This window comes from Manis pentadactyla, chromosome 11 (assembly GCF_030020395.1).
Source record: "Manis pentadactyla isolate mManPen7 chromosome 11, mManPen7.hap1, whole genome shotgun sequence".
In the NCBI taxonomy this organism is placed as follows: Eukaryota; Metazoa; Chordata; class Mammalia; order Pholidota; family Manidae; genus Manis; species Manis pentadactyla.
In genome coordinates, this window is record NC_080029.1 from 88,386,196 (window position 1) to 88,408,459 (window position 22,264).

The window sequence follows — 22,264 nt, forward strand, 5'->3', positions numbered from 1 at the left end:
GAACAGTATGTGTGTGTGTGTGTGTGTAGCTCCTAAAAATAGCCAAGGTAAAAAGTAAAAAGACAGAAGAATACATGATTAATCCAATGTAAGTCCAGAAAGGAGCATAAGAAAGTAAAGAAAAACTGCAGTAATAAAAACACAAAATACAATGGTAGAAACGAGTAAAAATAAATCAGTTATTATGGATATGAATTGCTTAAAGACATTCATTAAAAGACAGAGATTCTCAGAGTGGGTGAAAACATATTCCAACTTATAAACAAATGTGTATGTGTTTGAATGTTTATATGCATGTGTGTGCATGTACGTATGTATATATACATACACATACATATGTATTTATATGTAGTGGAAAATGATATAGCAGGCAAATATTAATCAAAATAAAATTGGGGTAATTATATTAATGTTACTGCTATATCAATGTCAGAATAGATTCAAAATGAAAGCTGTTATTAGTGATACAGTATCATTCTATAATGATACAAAAATAGTTCATTAAGACTTGATATTTTGAATCTGCATGCATCAAACTTACATGAACTCCAAACTGACAAAAATTAGAGAAATTAACAAATATATAACCAAAATATTTTTAACATGCATTTGTCAGAAATTAATGTATTAAGTAAATAATAGGTTGGTTAAGAACTAGACAAATTTGACCACCACAATTAACAAACCATATTTGTGAGGTTAGGATCGGTGATACTGCAGTAACATTTTAACCACAAAATTTAAATGATTTAATAGATAGGCTTTATTTCTCACTTGGACTTTGGTCCAAAAAACCCTGGGGCTAATGGTGGCTATAGGCTAATAGTGGCTTACGATCTTTTAGCTCCATCACCTGGGACAAGCGGCCTTCTTTCACTGCAGAAAGGGAAGGAGAGAGCAGAGATTTATGCATGGCTTTTCACCGCCTCAGCCGAGAAGAGACACATGAAGCTTCCACTCATTCCATTGACTAGACCAAGTTATACTATCCTGACTAGCAGCAAAGGACATGAAGAAAGGGGGAGGGATAGATGCCTGATTATTAGCTTAGTCAAATGGAAACAAATAGAGTATTGCACCCATATTGCACACATTGTAATTTTGTTTTTCAAAACTGACCATATGCAAAAAATTTTATAGAATTAATATTTATCTGATTTTCCAATTTGAAAAACAATTAGCACAAAATGACTCATGTGTCACAGTAGAAGCCATAACGGAAATAAATATTTAGAGCCGAATAATTTTTTAAAGATTATAATATTTGTAGTATTCAGTTAATTAATTTTTAATAAGCATATATAAAATATATATACACACACATACATATATACACACACACGCATACACATATATATGTGTATGTTAATACATATGTAAAGGATCCCATTTAAAGCACCAATGAAACTTATTAAGTTTGTAATAAGGGAATTTTGGAGGCTGATTAAATGTGAATGAATGGATGATAGATTATTTGCATAATCATACATTTGGATACAATACAACACCTTATGTGAAAGAAATGACTATCAACATTGGAAAAACAGATACCTGGAAAAGTTTTTGAGTAAAAAATGTCAAGTATCAGAATATCTGTATAATGATACTATTTTGTAAATTAAAAAATGCACAAAATAGTGCTACTTACTACAAGTGGATATATACATATGTTGTGAAAGTATAAAACGTGTATAGAAAAAGTATTATACCAACTTCAGTATGAGAGGGAGAAAGGAGAATAGATTAGGTATTGAAAGATTCAACAGTGATTTCTTTGAAGAAAGTTCTGAAGCAAATTATACAAAGTCATAACATTTTCTAAATCTGGGTGATAGGTAGCTAGCTGTCTGTTTTACTAGCCTCTTATGTGTAACTTACTACTTTAATAATTTTTCAAAAATTTAAAAAGTGAACAGAAAGTGGAGAAATGTAGGGAAAGTACAGTGTCAGCACTCTGAGGAAGTTTGACCATGAATAACAGCAGAGAAATGCTGTACTTTCTAAATGGGAAGGTGCTGGAAGATGAAGCCAATGCACAGCTGCCTCAAATGCCTAAGTTTTATGGGACTTCTTGTGACTGCTGTATTCTAGCTGCAGAGATGACCTGGCTGCAGTATCTCTCACCTGCTTTTAATCGTCAGAGTTATGGATACTGTGCATTTATTTAACACTCACAATGAGAAAATGCAAGTAGTTATGTTTTCCCTTGAGCCATTTTAAAATAGAAAAAAAATGATTTTCTGAATCATGTAAGAACTATTAAATCATGATTGGTAGAAGTAAAGTGATTATTTTATTGTATTCTTCAAAAGTTAACAATTCCTTAGTCATTCCCAGAACAGCCCTGTTTTCTCAATACTTTAGTTTACTGGAATGTCATCTTGTTTGAAGGGACTTGATGGTTCCTGCATTTGCTTTTGTTTTCATTATTGCCTCGATGAGCTCTAAATCAGAACTAATCAGGAGGAATCTGGGAGAAAGCTCTTACTCTAAATTTGAAAAAGGAAATGTGCTTATGCTATTAATTAGAGAGTAAGTTAATATAATCTTTTTGGCAGGACAGTTCAGCAGTTCTGATTAAAAACTAAAATGTATATGACACTTAACCAAGGATTTCTATTTCTGGAAATCTAACCTTCAGAGATATTTTTATATGTGCACAAAGCTTGGGTAAAGGAAGTTCATTGTAATACTGTGGTGAACATCCTTGAACATGTAATTGTTCTTATGCTCAAGAATATAGTAGTAATAACTTGGAACTAGGCAAATGAGCATCAATAAGGGAATAGAAGCATACACTGTGGAACATCCATGCTATGTAATACTTTGGTAGTTAAAAATAAATGAGGTAAAACAACTCCATTCACAATTGCATCAAAAAAAATAAAATACCTAGGAATAAACCTAACCAAAGAAGTGAAAGACTTATATTCTGAAAACTACAAGTCACTCTTAAAAGAAATTAAAGGGGACACTAACAGATGGAAAAGCATCCCGTGCTCATGGCTAGGAAGAATTAATATCGTCAAAATGGCCATCCTGCCCAAAGCAATATACAGATTTGATGCAATCCCTATGAAACTACCAGCAACAATCTTCAATGAACTGGAACAAATAATTCAAAAATTCATATGGAACCACCAAAGACCCCGAATAGCCAAAGCAATCCTGAGAAAGAAGAATAAAGTAGGGGGGATCTCACTCCCCAACTTCAAGCTCTATTATAAAGCCATAGTTATCAAGACAATTTGGTACTGGCACAAGAACAGAGCCACAGACCAATGGAACAGACTAGACAATCCAGACATTAACCCAGACATATATGGCCAATTAATATTTGATAAAGGAGCCATGGACATACAATGGCGAAATGACAGTCTCTTCAACAGGTGGTGCTGGCAAAACTGGACAGCTACATGTAGGAGAATGAAACTGGACCATTGTCTAACCCCATATACAAAAGTAAACTCAAAATGGATCAAAGACCTGAATGTAAGTCACGAAACCATTAAACTCTTGGAAGAAAACATAGGCACGAACCTCTTAGACATAAACATGAGTGACCTCTTCTTGAACATATCTCCCCGGGCAAGGAAAACAACAGCAAAAATGAACAAGTGGGACTATATTAAGTTGAAAAGCTTCTGTACAGCAAAAGACACCATCAATAGAACAAAAAGGAACCCTACAGTATGGGAGAATATATTTGAAAATGACACATCCGATAAAGGCTTGACGTCCAGAATATATAAAGAGCTCACACGCCTCAACAAACAAAAAACAAATAACCCAATTAAAAAATGGGCAAAGGAACTGAACAGATGGTTCTCCAAAAAAGAAATACAGATGGCCAACAGACACATGAAAAGATGCTCCACATCGCTAATTATCAGAGAAATGCAAATTAAAACTACAATGAGGTATCACCTCACACCAGTAAGGATGGCTGCCATCCAAAAGACAAACAACAACAAATGTTGGCGAGGCTGTGGAGAAAGGGGAACCCTCCTACACTGCTGGTGGGAATGTAAACTTGTTCAACCATTGTGGAAAGCAGTATGGAGGTACATCAAAATGCTCAAAACAGACATACCATTTGACCCAGGAATTGCACTCCTAGGAATTTACCCTAAGAATGCAGCAATCAAGTATGAGAAAGACCAGTGTACCCCTATGTTTATCGCAGCACTATTTACAATAGCCAAGAATTGGAAGCAACCTAAATGTCCATCGATAGATGAATGGATAAAGAAGATGTGGTACATATACACAATGGAATACTACTCAGCCATAAGAAAAGGGCAAATCCAATCATTTGCAGCAACGTGGATGGAGCTGGAGGGTATTATGCTCAGTGAAACAAGCCAAGCAGAGAAAGAGAAATACCAAATGATTTCACTCATCTGTGGAATATAAGAACAAAGGAAAAACTGAAGGAACAAAACAGCAACAGAATCACAGAACTCAAGAATGGACTAACAGGTACCAAAGGGAAAGGGACTGGGGAGGATGGGTGGGTAGGGAGGGATAAGGGGTGCAGAAAAAGAGGGGTATTAAGATTAGCATCCATAGCGGGGTGGGAGAAAGGGGAGGGCTGTACAACACAGAGAAGACAAGTAGTGATTCTACAACAGTTTGCTACGCTGATGGACAGTGACTGTAAAGGAGTATATAGGGGGGACCTGGTATAGGGGAGAGCCTAGTAAACAAAGTATTCGTCATGTAAGTGTAGATTAATGATTAAAAAAAAAAAAAAAAAGCAGTTCCTATGTGGTGACCTCTAATGAGTTCTACACAATGATATAAAGGACATATAAAAGTGTAGGCAAAGGGCCTGTTTGTGTTTATACAGAGGATCAAAGCCTAATTTGGCTACCCCAAAAATGAACTAAGATACGATATGAAAAAGAACTTCCAACATCAGCACTCTCAGGAAGACTCATGAGAGAAGATGATCAGCAAAAAAAAAAAAAACTCCAACAAAGATCCACGCACTGTCACAGGTGTAGATGCACTCATCCCACCAGTTCCTGGACTTGCCATAGGAATGATGAAGGAGATATCTAAGCTGGCCTGTGCATACAGTAAAACAAAAATTGGACTGGATCTATACTGTTGGAACTCAACCAAGAATTAGGAGAAGTGCAAATTGTAGCACTCCAAAATCTTACAACCACAAACTATTTATCGTTAAAAGAACATATGGGATATGAACAGTCCCCAGGAATGGGTTGTTCTAGTTTATCTGAATTCTCTCAGACTGTTTAAGTTCAGTCGGACAATATCCACCATATCATAGATAAGTTTTCACAAATGCCTAAGGTGCCTAACTGGTTTTCTTGGTTTCACTGGAGATGGCTGGTAATTACAGGTATGCTTTGGTTAGGTAACTATACTCCTATTATGTTAATGTGTGTGCGCAATTTAAGTAGTAGCTTAAAACCTATCCATGCTGAAGTTACTCTACAAGAAGATATGTCAAAGAAATAATCAATCTTCCCATGTTTTCTTCCGCCTGCTACTTCTATAGCTTTTCTTCTTCCTACCTAATCACAACCTTTAAATAGAACTCGTGCCACATGTCGAATTTACCGAGTATCATAATTCTTCCAAGTGGTAAAGACACCTCAAGACAAATGCTGGGCATAGAAGCCACAGGGCATAAATATGCAAAGAAGTAAAAAGCTAACCTTTTCAAACAATAAGGCTTCTCTCTCACTTACCAACTTAACATTTCCCTGTATGGCCCCAGAAGATGACTGGTTAGCCAGATACGGGTAAGATTCCTCAAGGGAGGAACAACCTAAGACAGGCACAGTCACAGGGGGCCATGTGGGGAGAAAATGGGGAGCAGCAGAGGTGAGGCTTAGAACCTCACCCCTCATGTTCTGAGAGAAATCTTCTGCATACATGGATGTTTATTGCCCTCGTCTAGCTCGGATTAACGCATAGTCTACAGGCACACACCTGATCATCTACATTTGCTCTCTTACAACACTAAACTCTGTTTTCTACCTTTATCTCGTATCTACCTACTTCAGCATTTTAATAAAAATAATAAAAATAGGGAAATGTGGTATCCACATATAAATTAAGTTTAAAAATCAAATGAATATTCATATTTGAACTGACTGTGTATAGTTCATAATGCAGGAACAAAACCGAAGGCTTCTGTGATGACTGCCCTTGCACTGTTCACTATGTAACTTATTCACTATGTAAGAATTTGTGCACCATGTAAGAATTTGTTCGTTATGCATCAGAAGATTGGAGACTGACGAAGGTTGGGCTTGGGGTGGATTAATGATTGTGCATTGAGTATTGACCCCCCTATACAGAAATTTATTGTGGTTAACAACTATTTGATCAATAAATATGAGAGATGCCCTCACAAAATATATATATACACATATATATATACAAACACACTTCCAATTGTAAAATAAATAAGTAACCGGGATGTAATGTATAGCATAAGGAATATAGTCAAAATATTGTAACAACCTGGTATGGTGATACCTGGTACCTAGAATTATCATGTATATAAATGTTGAATCACTGTGTTGTACACCTGAAACTAATGTAATGCAATACTGTTGTCAACTACCCTTCAATAAAAATAAATAAATAAATAAATAAATAAATAAATAAATGAGGTAGATCTTTCAATATAGAGATACAAGTTCAACTTCTAAGATACGTTTAAGTGAGAAGCAAGTTATAAATACCTATAATATGATCCCATTAATATTTTAAAAATCCCCAAACCATGTATGTGCAAATATAAAAAACACACATGTGTAAATTTATGGAAAAGTTTACTGCCCAAACTGTTGACAATGATTATTTTGGGGAAGAGTTTCAGGTAGTGAGATAATGTGTTTTCAAAACATATATTTAACATATTCACATATATCTATATTTATTTAATGTATTATAAATTTTATAACAAATATATATTTAATATAGTCACATATTCTTGTGAATAACATTTTTGTATTTTTTAAAGACTGCTTAAATTCTCACTCTAAATAGATGGAATACAAACTCTACTATATTTGAGAGTCACTCTAGTCATATTGCCTTAGGAATCAGAAATTGTAAAGAGTAATGAATGCATTTTTTCTATAATCAGGAAAATATTATTTAATAAAGGAAATAATATGTGTGTCCTGTGGAAAAATTTAAAATACAGAGAAGTGCAGAGAATGGAAATCAATCCTAATCTCATCATAATGTGCTGGTATTTCCCTTCTTTTATAGATATGTCTGAGATCATACTGTATATACAACTTTTATCCTGCTTTCTTTTTATTTAATACATAATTACATATCTATGTCACTGAAAGCTCTTTAGAAATGGAATCACATATATCCCCCATCACTGACTTAATCATTTCTCATTTGTCTCAGATTTGGTTAACAAACACCAAATCTGTTTCTGAATGAGACTCTCAGAACACATTTGTGAAGTTGGAGACCCTTTGTTGATGTGGCCAGTATGTGCCTAACATGGTTAAAGGGAAATAAAGAAATCTAGCACCTCAAGGACACAAATATGGACCAAAGCACTTGTTAGGAAGCAATGGCCAGGAGCACAGATTAGATACTTCCTCTTCCCTCTCTTATAAACTGGTGTTGCAAACGTTACGCATGACTGACATAAATTGAGTCCACTTTTGAAGAAACCTTCTGCCAGTTTTCATATACTGGGGAGAGTTACAGTCCAGCAAAGAGGCCCCATCCTTAGTTCTATCTGATAAACAGGATAGAAATTTCAGGAAAAAAGGGCCCTGTTGGAAAACACCCTCAGACCCTAAAACTCACAGGAAGGAGCCACTAGTGACACTTATTTGGTGTTAGAAGAAATGTGGGGCATCCTGAGACAGAAGACAAATACTGTAGGACATTTTACAGGTGTGGAAAATGAAACCTTCTCCAAAGGTTCACAAAATCGCACAGCTTCCCTTGGAGATGGTCTCCCTGGTGAACCTGGCCTTCCTTTTTTCCAGGCCAATAAGCAGAGGAAGGAGCTGTAGAGACCCTGGCTAAGCACCCCCATGCTGCAGTGGATGGCTGGGGTTTACAGCAGAGGCCCCCGTCCCTCCAGCCACAGGCCCAGGCCCAGGAACTCCTTTTGCACTTTCGGATGCTTGAGGTTTCTCTTTTTGTTGGACTCACCACAGAATGAAACAACAGAGGCAATGGAAGCCTGCAGTCCTTCACGGATGGTCTGAATGGAAACCACGAGACCTGGCAATTCAAGGGCTTTAGCAAAAATGCTGGTTTGTTTTTCATGTCCTTAAACTGGTCTGGCCAATGTCTCAGGTGACAAATGGTGAACAGCACTGGGCACTGTGTGTGCTGTAATTAGGCTGTTGGGCTGGACTGGGGCTTCTTGGGACCAGACTCAGGCCATATGCTACTCCTGCAGTTATTCTGTGGCTTCATCACACAAGCTGGGGGCCCTTCAGGATCCCTGTCTAGGCTGATTTTATTAAAAGAAAAATAAGCTCATCACTACTGGCTAGCACATGTTTGGGTGTTTTTCTTTTTCTGATCAGGTCCCTTTGCCAAGCCACATAGTCTGTGATAAACAGAACCTACTTACTCTGCTGGCTGGGGCTTTTTCTGGATCACGGCTACAGCTCTTACTGAAATGCCTCTGGGGCAGCTCATTTAACCAATTGTTCATTTTTGTGTGTGTGAATTTGTTCATTCATTCAATATACATTTAATAAGCATCTGTTATGAGTATATTTTTTCCTGAGGCACTCTCCTTGGGAATACAATGAAGAATAAAAACAGATCCAGCCCTGCTCTGATAGAGCTGTACTAGAAACCAGGATAAGTGCTCTGATGGAAAGTAGCCATTACAGGAGAACGTGCAGCAGGCTGGATGGAATCCTAGCAGTTTACAGTCCCGGCTGATCAGGTCAGCTATCTTCAGTATATAGGTGTTGCCTTTAATTATGTTATGAAGGTGGTAACTATCATCACTACCATCATAATAAATATTAACAAGTACAAAGTGCTTACCTGTGCCAGAAAGGAGTATCAGGATTCAAAATTTTATTTGTTAAACTGGGTTGCTGTCCTATTAAAAAAATCTTCCCTGGGAAAGCAAATGACAGAATCATGGATGGAACTCTGGCCATACTTAAAACGCTTCTGACACCAAATGTGTGGGTTTTCCACACCAAGCAATTCTCCAGTTCTCCAACTGGCTGCTCCATAACATGATTCAATTCTGGAGTTAGTGCAGACCCCACAGGTTAGGACTCAGTCCTGTAAGACTATCCCCACTTCAGATGCCAAAAATAACTAGTGGATTCCCAGGTCACCCATACTTCTGTCCAACTTGACTACAGACTGGGGGCTCCCAAGACCCCTCCTCCTCAGGTTTGATCATTTGCTATTATGGCTCACAGAACCCAGGAATACAACTTATTATTATCAGCTTATTATAAAAGATACAAATGAACAACCAGATGAAGAGTATATAGGGAAAGGTCTGGAAGGGTCCTAAACACAGGAGCTTCTGTCCCTGTGGAACTGGGGGCTTGCCACCTTCCTGCCAAGTGGTTGCATTAACCAACCTGTAAGTTCTCCTAACCCTTTCATGTAGGGTTTTTATGGAGGTCCCATTGCATAGGCACGATTGATTAAATCATTGGGCAATGGCAATTAATTCCCAGTCCTTCTACTCTCTCTGGAGATTAGGGGTTGATGGTGGGGCTGAAAGTTCCAACCTTCTGATCACACATTTGGTTCATGGGCAAGCAGCCCCACCCGGAAGCTAGCTAGAGGCCCATCAAAAGTTACCTCATTAGCATGAACTTGAGTATGTTTGAAAGGGGCTTATATTGAATAACAAAAGACTCTCCTCTAACTGGGGAAATCACAAGGGTTTTAGGAGTTCTGTACCAGGACCCAGGGATAAAGACCAAATATATATTTCTGACTCTATCACAAAATCACAGGTCTCATATATTACAACTGAACCTCTGTTCCTACAGGGGTGTCCACATATTCATATTAATAAGAAGGCTGAGCTTTCAGTAGCTCGGAAACCCTTGGGGGGAGGAACGCAGAGCGGGTCTAGAGCTGACAGAGGTCTGCCCCCCTCTTACTCCCTACGCTTCCCCTCTCTTAACCCTCCTCTCCCCTTCCCTCACTTTACCTTCTGGCCCAGTAAATTTTATGGTCTCATGATCTTGGGCCAGAGAAACTGTGAGGGCAGGGGATTTCATGGTAAACTCCACAAAGAGCAGGAATTTCAACTTTTTACCTTTATAGCCCTAGCACAGCACAGAACCTGGCCCGGAATAGGCACACACCATGAGTGTTGAGCATATGCAGCAGGCACTGGAGTTGTGGTGACGGAAAATAACTGTATTTCAATTTGCCTGTGTGAGGGAGTGATGAACAGGTTTTCTCTCAAAAAAATTTTTCTTCTGTGTCAAGGGCAGGATAATAGAGAATCTTAGCCTCCTCTTGGTTAGGAGTTCCCTGGGACTCTAAGAAACTAGGCAGCCTATGTTTGAGGTAAGTCCGATCTGTCGTTTTCGTCCTATGTTGTTTGACATCATATCTCTTGAAGTCAACCTACATTATTTCCATGGCTTTCAAACCCTTTCTATGTTTATCCCTTGATTTTCCCAATGTTTGGCTCAAAACTCTTTGAGAGAATACACTCTCTAGTTACTTCATTTCCAATTGCAAATGAGTCTAAATGAGAGGATATACCAGATACCTGGGTCTCTTGCTGGGCCCTCCCCACCCTCCTCTGGCCCCAGCAACCCATGTTCATTACCTTCTGTGGCCTGGATGACATGATCCTGCACTACCTGGAAACATTTGGGTGGGCTGAATCCAGTTGAAAACTGGCCGCATTTTCTTGCTAGTGAGGACTGTGCTGCTGAAAGTTATGCACTGTCTCTTTCTCTCAGAGTGACCAACCTTTTTGGTCTGCATGGGGCTTTGGGGCTTCAGGAAAGTGGACTTTCAGCACTAAATCCAGGACAGTCTGGGCAAACCAGGAAGGCTGGTCACCCTACTAGTAGAAATTAGACAGTAGAATGCTCTTGCTTTTGTTACCAAACCTCAGTTTATTTGAGGGACTGTGTTTTGGCAGATAAAGGGAGGAAGAGTTGAATATAAACTGGTTTTGATTCTCCATTCGCCAAGCTCCAATTCAGATAGAAATCTCCCTGCCCAATTTACTTTCCAGTAAATTAGTGGCTTCATGGGGGTACGGTTAGGATTCTTTATGAAAGACCCTCATCACTTATGGGGACTCAGGTACTCTGAATAGGGAAATCCCTTTAATTTACTACTCCCTCAATAATGGTTTGGTCCAGCATCTTGCTCTCTTGCTGCACTATTTTTTGCACCAGGACTTCAATGGCCTAAGGACTCAGCACATCCACTGGCCCACTCAGTGTGCTGTGCACCTTTGGCCACTAAACACGAGGGTGTAAAAGAAGCAAGGCTGACATAAGCTCTAGCAGTGCAGCCAAAATTGGTGAAAGCTACAGTTTCTGTCAATCATTGATCAAAGACATGAATGAATGGAGATTTAAGAGGCTTAGACTTGATAAAAATGGATTTCCTCCAGCCCCTAGTAATTGACAACCTTTCAGAAAAGCATCAGGAGGTGCCAATGCCAGGCAGAGGCAGAAATTAAGCAATATGTTTGGAAGAGCTTGAGTTTGCTTAGTGATACCTACTCAATACTTCATTATTTCATCATGTGCTACTCCCAACCCCTTTTGCATGTCTGCTTCAGGGGGTCTGGGGGAAGCCTAGAAGACAAGAGTAATCATAACTTCATCTCTGCGGTCACAGTCTTAGAGTTTAGCAACTCCAAACTGATAATCTGTATATGTGAGAATTAAATAGATTGATATCTAGAATCTTTAAAAAATAGCCCTGAAACCTTGGCCAGTCCTTTAAGACTGCATAGTCTATAATTGAAAGCTGTGCTATTTATGTGTTTCCAGATGAGATAATTAAACCCCATCTCCCCCAACTACCAGTGACAACCCATTGGGAAGTTGGTACCTGAGACCTTGTTGATGCTGTTAATCCTTTTTATAGCTGTTTTTGTAGAGGATACATGCCACCCTCTTCCATATCCCACAACTGGTACTTGACCCATCTTCCTCCAGTTAAGAGGAAAATGAATAACAGCAGCCGGCAATAAAATGAGCTGCCTGCACACGGGAATATAAACCACAGAGAGGGTAACATGGAAAAGTATTTCCTGAAATAAAAGGACAAAACTACAGAACATTTTAACAGTCATTAAAACTCATAGACTTAACACAATTCACATAAGAACTTAATTTGGACACATGCTGTGTATTTATAGAAACAGAAAGTCTGACAGAAAAACAAAGTTGGGCAGATTTTAATGCATTTGGAAACTGTTTCAAATGGGAACTAGAATGTTACCAAGCACAAAGTGCTTACCTGAGATTTTAATATTGGAAGAATTCTTGGTATCAGTGCAGTTAAAAAAAATCTTAAAAATACCTGCTTACCTCAACTCCTGGTGATGATAGCAAATAGTGGATCTGCAGTCAGACCAGGTGGGGCAGGAGGTGTGGCTGGACTTGGGGAAGCTGGTAACTCCTGACTTCTGGCAATGGACTAATTCATGTCACATGCCACCTGTAATACCAGGAAGTGGGTGAGTGCTGGAATCTGAGACCTTACTATGGCTTTTAAATAGGCCAAATGACTCACTCTTTTCTCTGCCACTCAGCCCCTTACTTTCTCATAGTGCTGGAAGCATATAAGAATTACTGTGTTGAACTTAAGAACAGGGGTAGATGACTGTGTGGCTACAGTGGTTTGGTTAGCTACTGGGGCACTTCAGAAGTTGGGAACTGAAATTTAGTTTACCATATAGACTGCCCAACCCACACCTCAGCTGGGTGTGGCATGGTTGTCTCCTGCCCAGCCCTCTCATGCCATTTATCTTCTTGAACATCGCAGATGCTGCAGGGACACGTCCATGGTAACAAGTCATCAGAAAAACTCCTCTCAGTGACCTTTACACAGGGAAGCAGTGCCCCTGGTTAACAGCTCAAGGGCTCAGCAGAACAAGCCTATCCTTACAGTCAACCTTGCTCCTCTCTAAGCCAGGCAACAGGGTTTCCCTCCTGACTACATCTAGCTGCAAGAACTTCTGGATTTCTCTTTCCTTCCCTTAGGATGTGGAGTTGAATCTGTAAGATTCCCTCCCAGCTCCAACATTCTATGAACTTGGAGCATTTATGATCCCATCTGGAAATATATAAACCCATCTATGAATCACTTATTTGACAATTACAAGTATTATCCAGAGTGAAAAGGATTGAGCTCTTGTCCAGCAGCTCCAAGCAGAATTGTTTCTGAGGCTGTCTGGCTTTTCCATGAGACGTGCAGTTGTCTCTCCCAGGGAGACAGCCAAGGCTCCGGCTGGAGACTGTTACAAAGGAAAGGAGATGATGCGGATCATAACAGTGCAATTAAAACCACCGTGTTTTGACAGCCTCATTCTAAGGGTAAAAACAAGGAGGGATGAGAGGGCAGTTTTTGGGATGCTTTTGACCCTTGTGCTAGAATGATCTCATTATCTCTTGAAAAATAAAGTGGAAGATGTACTCACAGCTCTCTCCAATTAGAGGTAGCCTTTAGTTTCTACTAGTCCCTAACCTTTTAGAGGGTTTACACATGTGTTAGAGGAAAATAGTTGTTGATCATTCTCAGTGCTATTGGCCATCTTGTACCCAATGGTAATACTTTATAATACTACACTCGACCTTGGCTATTTATCAAATTGCTCAATATGGTCTTTTTTTTTTTTAAAGCACATAGGTGAATACAGACTACTAACTTTTGCCTTCTTTCTTTTCCCTAATGAAATCTCTCCTGCTAGTGTTTTCTTCTTGAATCTGTGATGCAAGCAGAGGGTAGCTGGACTGGCCTCCCTTGAGGCTCTTCAGTGATCCTGATGCAATCACATCCTTATGATGCTATTTTTTCATAAACAGACTTTTTATTCCAGAATAGTTTTGAGATTTACATACAAGTTGTGAAGACAGTACAGAGAGTTTCCACCCAGCCTCCCCTAATTGTATGGTACCTTTGTCACAACTTTTGTGAACCAGCATTTATACATTATTATTTACTATGGCCCATACTTCATTCAGATATCCTCAGCTTTTACCTAATGTCCTCTCACTGTCCCAGGACCCCATCCAGGATGCACACTGTATTTATTCATCATGTCTCCTTCTTAGGCTCCTCTTGGCTATGGCAGTTTCTCAGACTTTTCTTATTCATGGTCTTGACGGTTTTGAGAAGCACTGGTGAACACAGATTAATAATAATAATAACACAATAACGTTTTTGAGGTCTTGCATTGTGCTGAGCAATGTACAAAGTCCTTTAGACATACTGGCTCATTTAATTTCCACAGCATCCACATAGGTGGCTCCTATTATTATCCTCTTTTTATAGCTAAGGAAACTGAAGCCTAAAGGGTTCAAGGTCACATAACGTAAGTGGAGGAGCAGGAAGACTGACCTGGGCAGGCTGAGTGCAGAGGTTACATGCTTAACTACCATGCTTGGTGATAAGAACAATGATGAAAAATCTCTTAGTCCTGTAGTTCTTAGCAGCACATTCATATCTATCTCCATCGCTTCCTAACCATCCTGGTGATAAGGGCAGGTTCTACCATTTTTAGAAGCCCAGCTCCTTGGTGTGGCTTCTCCCACAGATTGATCAGAGTCAGGCCAGTGTTACAATTACTTAGAAGTATCAGCCTTGCCTGTGGGCCTGTCATGCTCTGGGGGGCAGAGCCCACATTTTCTTTAGTGTTATCTGCCCTGTGATGTCTAGTATAATGTCTTTTACATGGCAATCTTTCATAGGTACTTGTTGAATTGGATTCCTCTTTTACAGATGAAGAAACTGAATATCAGAGAGTTAATGAAAGCCAAAAAATTCATTTTCCTTATAAATTGTGAGGCTTTTAAATCTTAAAGTCTTTCTACTGCAGGGTTTCACCTTATTGACTGTCTGTGTACTCAACAAAAGCTTGTCTAAGATGATGAGAGAAGCAAGAACAGAGATTGATAAAATTCAGATGACTTTAAAATGGATTTTTTTCCCCAACAAATACAAGTTCCTTCCTGGAGGTAGTGGTAGTGTGACCTTTATTTTCATTCCCTATTGGCCAAGTCTTACCAGATATAGTTATAAATCACAGCATGTCAATTTAGCTCTTTGGCTTTAATTTATATGCCACTGGAAGAGACACTAACATAAGTAGGAAAAATGGTTAGAAGTGCAGAGACAGAATAAGAGACAGAACAAGCTGGTGAATGAAGAACTGGCAATGTCTGCATTCACTCTCCTGAAGGAAAAGAAAGGCTCCCCTTATACTCCTTCATCCAGAGAGAGGCTGACGGCCATCAGCATGCTACAGGCTGGCTGCCTTCCTCCAAAGCAGGCTGGATAAGCCCTCATGATATCAGGAGTGGCAACCATTGTTACACTTCCCATGGTATTAGCAGGGAGAGGCCCCACAGAGGGGGCATGAGTTGAACTTGCTTTCTAGAAAAATACTGTACCTGGGTTCAGACATTGACAACTTACTGTGTGAAATTGGCCAGTTCAGCTACTTTTTTTTCAAGTATAGTTGATATACAACATAATGATTCAGCACTTATCTCATTTTCTTCATCTCTAAAATGGGCTTAAAAACAAGTGTGTCCCAGAGCTGTTGTGAGGATTTATTAGAAATAGTATGTGCAAATCATGTATGAAAAGTCCAATGAATGGCAAATGGCTTACATTCAAAATATGTGGTTATTATTAACTTGTATGTTTTCCATCTTAAAGACAGATATAGATGATTGCCTCAGTCACATTCTAGCCACAGACTCCCCTCTCCTTTCATTTAATATTCTCCAAACGAAAGTCAAAGTTATTTGAAAAAAGGCCTTTTCCTAGGATGTAGGGTAGCCAGTTGCTGGATTTAGTCCAGTCCCAAGAGCACCTCTGCTTGCAGTGCAGCCCAGGAAGCGCAGCTCTGCCGACCCTCTGCATCTCCACGGCCAGGGTGCAGCTCCTGAGCTAGGCGCCTGCCTCTCCCCCTGTCCCCTAAGTCCAGCCTTCACCTCCCATCCCGTTCTGCCTTCTGGGCCAGTCTGCCCTCTGTTTTTCACTCCACAGTGTATTTGGCATTTTAATGACCAGGGCTTGGGCAATGGGGCAAAACCTTTGGGTCAGAACTGGGCACTACTGCCGAGGAGTTTCCCTCCATGAATGGCTTGACACTCTGCTGGGTATGAGTGGGTGGTTTTGACAGCTGCAGGGAGAGGTGCTGTGCCCTGGGGTGGGATGGGTGATGAACACACCATAAATCCCATCTGCCTAAAGCATAAATCTGAGGGCTGCACAAGTTCCGAGGCAAGGAAATTGGAACTGTGGAGCCAGGTAAACAGACCTGAGTCAACAGGAGCAAAGAAACAGCTCTTGTGGCCCTGCCATCCACAGCCTTGGGCTGGCTTTTAGGAGTCATCTTTGATTTTTATGGTTTTGTGGGTTTGGGAAGGAAAACAGACGCAGGGCAAGGGTGGGACTCCTCCTTGCCGTGGCCGGGGCAAATGCTCCCTGGCGCCATGGCACGCCACGGAGTTTCCAGGGTGGCTGGACACTGCTGGCTCCTTCTCCCACCAGAGAAGTGAGGGAAAGGCCGCTTAGCTACCCAATGGGTCACTGATGGCAGGTCCTCTGGTGAAAACATGAGGCTGCGAGTCAGAGCACCCGGATCCAGGTCCCGCCTTGCCGCTAATTGGTGATGTGATCTGAGGCCTCCAACTTCTCTGAATTTCAACACTCTCCTTTACAAAATGGACATAATATCCATATCCTACCTACCTCAGAGAATCAAATGAGACTCTAGATGCCATATTTTTGGAAACCTACTTTGTAAAATGGTCAGACTTTGTGTGAACATTTTTTAAAAATTAGAAAACAGCTATCAATTGCTAAGCATTTTTTAGTACTTGGCACAGTTCTAGGGCTTAGAACAAAACAGAAATATGAGTCTTTTTGTTCAAAAAGAAGAAAATAGTGCCATCAAAGTTATTAAAATACTACACTATAGTTAACAATACTGTATTTATTTTGAAAGCTGCTAAGATGGTAGATCTTAAAAGTTATCGCAAGAAAAAATGTTGTAATTCTATGTGGTGATGGATGTTAACTAAGCTTATTGTGGTAATCATTTCACAGTATAGACATATATCAAAATCGTATGTTAAACACCTAAAACTAATATGTCACATGTCAACTGTACCTCTATGAAAAATTAATTAAAAATAAATAAAATAAAACTTTTCCTTTTCATTCATGGGCTCTCTTTCCCTGTCAGTGTGGTTTATTGTTTGCTATTCAATGTTGCACTCCCTTAGGCATGGGTATACTTGCAGAGTACAGACATTCATAGGCTCTCAGGAACTCTGCTCCACGATGTCCTGTGTGTGTGTGTGTGTGTGTGTGGCCCACTGACTGCTGGGCCAATGTGCATGCCCTGATTGAGGTGGGCAAGTAGAGCCAGGCATCTCTCCTTCCCCAGTTCATTGCAAACAGGTGATCTGGATGGATGGGTGAGAGGCTGGCCCTGCTAAGTTACAATAAACATACTCGGGTTCTGCCAGCCTGGGGCCAGGACGGCCTGGCCATGAGTTGCTCTCACATATGCACACTGGTCCTGATCTGCCCTGTGCCAGTCAGCAGGACCCTGCTGGATGGGGGTGGGGAGAGGGAGATCAAGGAGGGACCCAGGGCTCCACATAGTGGGAAAGCTGGCAGCTAAGAACTCATCCTTGGTTGGTGGTGGGAGGCAGAACCACAGCTGAATTAAGGCTCCAAGTTTCTTTTTGGACTTCACTTACAAAACTCAAATTTTTGGATTGTGATTGCAGGACATTAAACTTAAAGTGGGGGATCCCCTCAGCACCAAGACCTATGTGACTATACAGCTCCTGTCCCTCAAGCCAGTCCAGGTAATTATCTCATGAGGCCTGAGGACTGCACTGTAAGGGAGCTACTCTTATTCCTGCTCAGCAGAAGAGGGAACTGACACCTTATTTGCTTGCGCCAAGCCCCATAAAAGCAGAGGTGACATTTGAGCCCAAGTATAGCTGAAATGATCCAACAGACTCTCTCCAATGTGAATGGATATGTGAGTTGGGCTGCTGAACTACACTCCTCAGCCGATCTAGATTAGTAGACTAACATTCAGGTGCTGTTGACTCCCTTAAGAGAGGAGGCACGGTGCATCTTCTCTCCAACAAAGGACAGCCAGCAACACTATGAAAAGTCTTCACAGTTTGATGAGGACTAACACCAGGGTGGTCACTGAAACTATTCTCAGTCATTTACAATCATTCACTCAACCATTCAGCAAGCAATTAGTAAGTGCACATGGTAGGCAAAGATTTTGCTTGACATTTTTTGGGAATGTAAGTGTGACTAAGATCTGAGCTCTCCCTTCTAGGAACTTATTTGTGCTAGAAAACTTGCAAACACTACCCTTAATGCAAGGTCAATAGTGAAAAGTGCCCTAATGGAGATACAACAACTGAGGCAGGGTAGAGGGTTCAAAGAAGAGAGGGCTTTTGGAAGTGAGTGAATAAAGCTTCCTGGTTGGGTGTTATTTAACATGGCCTTGGAGAATGTGTAGGGCTTTGCATTTTGAAGACTGTGAGGAGGGAACAGCAAGGGCAATCTATAGTGATTGGAAAAGCATGCAGCCTATTCTGGGAACTATTCATCTTCCAATTCCTAGCATGTGTTTCCATGTCTTTACCTGACCCTGGTCCTTGGCCACATTTGAATGATCTAGTGATACACGCCTCTGGAATTCTTTTTTTCTTTTTTTCCAAACAGATTCTGAGAATGAGGAGTCTCTTCTGGTTGCAGAAGCTGTGAGCTGGCACTCCTGAGAGCCTTCGGTGGTAGTTTTCTTGACATGTGTGGGATGTCAAATACATAAGGAAAGCGAAGGTGACAGGCAGAGAAGCAGAGACAAGAGTGGTGGGGCTGGGAGGCAAGCATTCATTTCCTCATTTCCAGGTCTTCACAAGGCCCAAAGGTGCATCAGCCCTCTGACCATGGACACCCCATGTCCTTCCAATCAAGCTCTCTTTTGCCTTGGCTACTTTGAGATGAGTCTCTGTCCCTTGAAATCCAGAGACTTCTTCCAAAGGACTCAGGAAAGCCTGCTGCAGGGCAGGGGGAGAAGATGGAGGGGACCAAGCTGGATGGAGGGACTTTTGTGGAGGTGCCTATGGTGGGAATGACCTGTTAGGATGTGGTGGTGGTGGATGCTCCGGCAGGGGGAGAGGTGATGGACACCCCCAGATTTCAAGGGATCACTGCCATGACTGTGACTCTAAATTACCATTTACTATGTATGCTCTGTATTACAGGACATGAAAACTGCTCCTGCTCCAACCTACAGAACGTTCAGTTGGCACCTGAACCAGTCAGGGCTTCCTGTGTTTCAGTAGCCAACTGTTTTCTGGGTGTACAGAAAGATAAACAACCTGCACGAGATTTCACATCTTTAAAAAAAGGCATTTGAACTTGGCTGAATAGGTGGACAAAGTGGGATGTGATGAGAGTCCCAGCTGTGAAATGGGTTTCCAGCACTTCTCAGATATTTGCATTTAGAAAATCTTTGATAAAAATACTCCTCTGGAGTGTCCATGAGGGGCGATGAGGCCACTCATAAGACACGATCCACGCTTACTCAGCCTTGACTCCTTTCTCTCCTCCTCCTTCAGTAGAGACTGGCCTCTTCATTCTCAGTTTCCCCAATCCCTGCAGGCAAATCTCATGTTTCTTGATTAGTCACTTCAGCCTGTCTTTCTTTTGCTCCCCTTCTGTTTGCACTTGCATTTTGTCTGAAGCTCTTTCTTGTTTTCCTGCTTTGGGGATTAGTTCCCACTCGGTAGAAGCAGGCTCTGTGACAGCCCTGCCAGTGTCCCAGGGCTCTTGCTTCCCAGCCCCTCCAACTGGATTAGCCTTCTGTCAGCTTGGCCTGTCAGATCTAAGTTTCCAGGAAGACCGATGCTATCGCAGTTCACACTTACGGGAGCATAAGAAAAACAGAGAGGGCAAATAATGGCTTGAAAATATTTTGATAATCCTGTACATTTGTTTGTATAGTTGACTGTGGATTTCCAAGAATGTGGTGGAGGAGGAAAGGGAGGCAGAATTTAATGGACCAGTTGTAGGAAACAAACTTGCAAAGCTAAAAAATATGATCTAGAGACTTTAACACAACACACACGGGGCTGATTCTATAAATAGCTGTGGCAGCATGTGGAGTTCATTAAGTTAGGGGAGTGGTTTGGGCACCTTGGAAGGGAGTGGCAAGAGCAGGCACGCTCTGAGATGCGCTCTTTCACTCACAGATTTCACAGATGGTGAGAGTTTCCAAGGCTCCGTTCTCTCTGTGTCTGCCCGCAGAAGAAAGTGTGGCCACACCTCACCCTTTGCCTTGGCCTGGCTCGGAGCGACCAGGACTTGGAGAGCACATGCCTGGTGTGTTAATAGATCTAGCAGAGAGATTTGGAATTGGGATTGGTGAATTTGCCATCCTAATTTTTGTTCTCTGCTCTTTTTCAGAGCTACTTAATGTCATGCGAAAGTTGTTGGCTGTATATCAGAGAGCAATTAAAATATAATTTCTGGTGTTGGATGCTAAAATTTGCAATATATCTGGCATTAGCCCAGCCCCAAAGAGGAGAACATACAAGTCGTCTTCTTCATCTATATTTTTTCTTTGAAATCCAGCTAGCTCCTTACCTCTTCAGTTTTGGAGTCTTCCCGGATTTCTCAGTCTACCTCATCTTTCCTTCCTTTGAACTCGGAGTTTTTGGTCTCTATCTCTTGTGCTGTGGAAAAGGAATGGGGATCTACAGATTAGAGTTCATATTTTGGCTGGTACTCTTGTTATGTTGAGTAAATTTGAGCTACCATCACCATTTAGACAAGGATTACTAAATGATTGACGATTGCTACATTGCTTTTATGTTTTTATTTAATTCTCACTGCAACTGTATAAGGGCTCTTATTACCTTTACATTTTATGGATGGGGAAATAGAAGTTCATGGAAAAGAATTTGCCCAAGATTACGTGGCTTGTAGGTGGTAAAACTGTCAGAAGTGAACCTGGATCTCCTACCTGTAGTGCTGTATTGGCTCCAGGTTAACTTTTCTGAGCCTTAATTCTTTCATTTTTGAATTAGAAATAGATTGTAATGATTCCGTGAGAAAGAAAGCCTAAAGTGCTAGGTTCAAAATACATGTGTATGTGAGCCCTTCTTTCCCCTCCTTCATTAACTGGATTTTTATTGTATGCTACCTTTTTATCTTCTTGTATTTAAAGAGAATTTCCACCCCGATCCTGCCTTTTCTGTGTGGTGACTCTGTCTCACAGTTTATAGGTCCCATGTTATTGCACAGTAACTGTCACAAAGCATGTATGGATAGTGGGGATGACTTGATTTTGATAATCATGCCACTTTCTCTGCCTTTAGATATGCCTAGTAGCCTGGCGTTATGACATACTGTCCATCTTGTGAGGTTGAGGCAGTGGAGCCTTGTTTACCACATTCCTTCTCAAATGGAAGTTCAAAACTACAGTATTGCCACTCCAGGAAATTAAGTCCATTGAACCATCAAGGTTTCCAAACTATTTGGATGTTTTATTCAAAGATTCTTGGGAGTTCAATCTTCCTGTTGGCTATCCAAAAGTATTATAAAAATAGGCAAGAGTGTGGACATATCCAGAGACAGGGTAAACAAGGTATTTCTTGCCTCTCTGAGTTACTTGCCAGCAATAAATTTTGAATGTAGTTTTTGAATGAAGTGTTTTTTAGCAAGAGAGAGATGTGGGAAGTGAGGGAGGGGAAACAAGGAATGTTCAAGGAGAGGGGTAATAGGCCCTTCATTAATTTCTAGCACTTTCCTGTAGCTTGGGATATTAGATGGTGGAAGCATGCGCGTCTATGGCTGGGATGAGGCAATGGGCATGGGCCAGTGATTCTCAATCCTGGCTGCATATGAAAATAAACTGGGGAGAATTAAAAAATGCCAGTGCCCAGGACCAAGCCCAGACCACTTGAATCCAAACCTCTTGGAATGGGACCTAGAGAACTGGTATTTAAAAAGAAAAATTCTT

The 22,264-nt window shown here is 40.8% G+C and overlaps 1 long non-coding RNA gene across 1 annotated transcript in view; it reads right to left on the bottom strand.

The window, feature by feature from the left end:
* Positions 1-226: 226 nt before the first annotated feature.
* The window catches only part of LOC118914748 (uncharacterized), an 80,795-nt gene continuing 58,757 nt past the window's right edge, over positions 227-22,264 (bottom strand). The window contains exons 2-3 of the long non-coding RNA XR_008992559.1: positions 12,549-12,678; positions 227-876 (exon numbers count right to left, since the gene is read on the bottom strand). This is a non-coding gene — a long non-coding RNA (uncharacterized LOC118914748). The remainder of the gene's footprint in view (positions 877-12,548; positions 12,679-22,264) is intronic.